Source organism: Achroia grisella, unplaced genomic scaffold, assembly GCF_030625045.1.
Source record: "Achroia grisella isolate CSIRO2021 unplaced genomic scaffold, CSIRO_AGI_Agris_v1 utg642, whole genome shotgun sequence".
Lineage (NCBI taxonomy): Eukaryota > Metazoa > Arthropoda > Insecta > Lepidoptera > Pyralidae > Achroia > Achroia grisella.
The window spans coordinates 2,784,296-2,787,789 of NW_026712979.1; positions in this window are offsets into that span (position 1 = coordinate 2,784,296).

Here is a 3,494-nt window from a genome sequence, read left to right on the forward strand (position 1 = left end):
CGCCGCGCCCCCCGCGCGGGCCCCCCCCGCGCGCGCCCCGACCCCGACCCGCACCCGCTCCACCCGCACCCCCACCCCCACCCCCACCCGCACCCGCTGGCCGCGCGCCGCCCGCGCCCCCGCGCCCGCACCTGCGCCACGCGCGCCCGCGCCCTGCGCCTGCGCCGCCGCCCCAACAGCAGCGCCGCCCGCGCCCTCTAAGCGCATCGCCCGCAGTGAGACCCCACCTGATATACTTATTAAGACTATTCATAGGTGGTCTAGTGGTTTACTCCGAGTTAAGGGTCGTGAGGTCTGGCAGTCGCCAAAAACTATGTACGTGTTAGTGTATATTAGTAAGTGACTCTCCAGTCCTGAAAGACAATTAATTTAGAAATAAGAGATACCAAGCCAATCCAAGAGAATTGATTCAAATATGCCGAGCGACATGTGAGCATGTCATATGTTGTGTTCACTCCAACGTCGGCAGTTAACGATGTCTATGGCTACCCTGTCTAGGATAAAAGTCTTGGAGATATGTAATATAATATAATTAAGATATAATTAAGTCTATACATTAGTCTCTTAATTATATTATATAATTAAGAGACTAATGTATAGTATTGAAATATTAAATACCCTTTTAATTAATTATTATCAAATTTATTTTTATTTCATAGTTATGTAATTATGTTAAATGTACATATATTAAAATAGTGAACAACAATGGTGTTTTAAATTTATTACACGATTGTTTACAATTGTACACATTATACAAAAGAATTTATTATAATATGTTACGGTCGACATATGATAAAAACTCTTAAATAATATGATCATGGCAAATATCTCGTTTGTATAAAGTGTACAAGTGTGTGTTTATACTTGTAAATAAATTCTATTCTTTTAGATAAATAATTTTATTTTAAATATAATTGTAATAAAGATTTTTAACTAATATTGTATGATTTATTTTATACATTCTATTTTGACTTGTACATATTTAAAAAAAAATACATTATATAATATTAATCATTATCATTTGTTAAAAAATATCTGTGGAATATTACACTAAAATAAATGTATATATATTCTTTTAAACAAATACTATAAATAATTCAATATTCATAATTGAATTAATCTGTATTTCACCTTGTATATTATGTACAAATAAATATGATAAGGACATTTTAAACTGTGAAAACAGTTTAAACAGTTTAAAACGGTTGTTCACAATTGTACACTTTTTATAAATGGGATTTTTATCATGATAATATTATTTATTAGTTCCACCCGTGAACAAGGCGCAACAGCGTCAAAATATCAGGAGCTCATAAATAATATTATTACGGTAAAAATCCCGTTTATATAATGTGTACAATAAGTAAGTTTACAAAATGTTTAGTATCGTAAAAATGTACTTAAAATATTACTGATATAGTGTTGTATGATGTATTGTCAAATAGCTGTTTAATTGTTAACGTTGTTATGAGTGACTATGGACAATGATGAATAAAAGGTCACAGAACTATATAGTAATTTAATATTGAACAAAATTAGTCGTAAAGGCAGTTAGCCTTTACACGTACCCTCTTTCACGCGCGATACGGCTTTTACACATGAAAGTGTGTGCATGTAAATAACGAGACCGAGAGATCCGCTCGCGCAGTCACGCATGCTTCAATAGAGCATGCTTTCGATCGTTTTTGCAATGAATACTTATAATTGCAAAATAGCGGATCTAATTACAGATTTATGGATAATTTATAAATTTTAAAAGTATTTATGAAATTTGAAGAATATCAAAATAAAATAATGTATAGTATCTGAAGAACACGGGTAATCGCGCGCGTTAGAGGGATTGTTCGTGCGTTCATGCAATCGCGCTCCCGTGCATTAAATCGCGCTAGATCCCGATTGCGGCTGAAAGAATATGTCATGTAAAGGCAGCTATTGCCCTTAAATTGTAATTTAATCTTAGATATCGATTAGGTATATTAAAAACTGATAACTCACCTATATTCCAGGGGTGAACAGTGCATGTCTTGGAAGTCGTACAGCTATATGAATGTATTGTACATATAAATAATAGTAAAGAAATTTTGGTTGATGATGGTTACGCTCGTATCAAAGTAAGTAAGCGATGAAACAAACAGATGTAATAGGTATTTTATATTATACTGTTTATACACAAGTATCAGATTTGTATTTTTGTACATATTAGTAAATTTTCATAATTCGTCAGTGTGGGTGGAATATAGAAAACTCGAGAAGTCAAGTAACAGAGATATTAAATGTAGAAAAAATATAAATAAGATTTAGAAAAAGTTCATTGATGTTTATGAAATATAATATAAAGAGTATTCGTTTAGGTTTAGTATTTGTCGAAATATAAAATATATAATATTTAGATACATAGAAATCTCCACAGCGATCACTACATGCCCAGAACCCAACAGGATCCGCAAGCTCCCCTAATTCCTACTTTCCTTAAGTGTTCTCGTTGATTCTCGAGTATGTGAATCTTAAATTTCCTGATGCCCAGGATCTCACAGCATCCACGGATCTCTCAAAATCCTACTCTTAGCTGCTCTTGTTGATTTTCTATTTTGACATAGTGTAGTATATGAACCTTAAATTGCCACAGTCATGATCAGGATCTCATCATCCTCGAGTCCTCTCTACTTTCTACTCCTTAAGGTTAAAAACAGTACTGTCACTGTATTTAACAATTATGTAATTTTTAAAATAAAAATTTTTACGTGAATTAGGCATGAAAAATAATCCATGTTGCATATTTCCGTTAAACACTGGCAGTTTCATTAATGGCAACTGGTGAATTAATGAAGCAAGTAATCATGGCGTTTTTTTTATAATAAAACTTAGAATAGATATGGGTCATCGTATTATCAGGATATGCAATGAAAGTTCAGGATGCTGGAAAAAATAATGTATGCATATTTAACTTGTATATAAAAAAATGCTTTAGATAGTCAAATTGTACAGTTAAACGTTAAGATTATAGAAGTAGAGAAATAGAAATAATTTATATTCTAATTAACTTGTTTATATTAAGGTATATTTGATAAGTCATATTTTTTTTCTACCTAACATTCGTTACACAGATTCAGCCAAGATGTATACACAATAATCTTGCATATTTCAATTTTGTAAAATGATTGAAGTTTAAAAAAAAAATAGTATCACCGCATGCGTCCTGCATTGCTAGTAATTAAAAAAATAAACCTACCTCATCTTTACTTTCCGCATCCTATATTTCGAGCAAATGCTTGCAAGACATTGTCCTATACCTTAAAAACGATTGCTATCACTAGAGCCAGAAGTTATAATTACTAAAGACTCCTCCCCCTCCCCACTCACCCCTCCTCCTACCCTCCCCCTCCTCCTTGAATGAAAAGCGATGTCTGAAGATGCTTTCCTAGACACTGATGTGAACACGTGTAACGACACTCTATAGTTGTAAATCAGAATCATTTCTATCTTTTTTACATCTC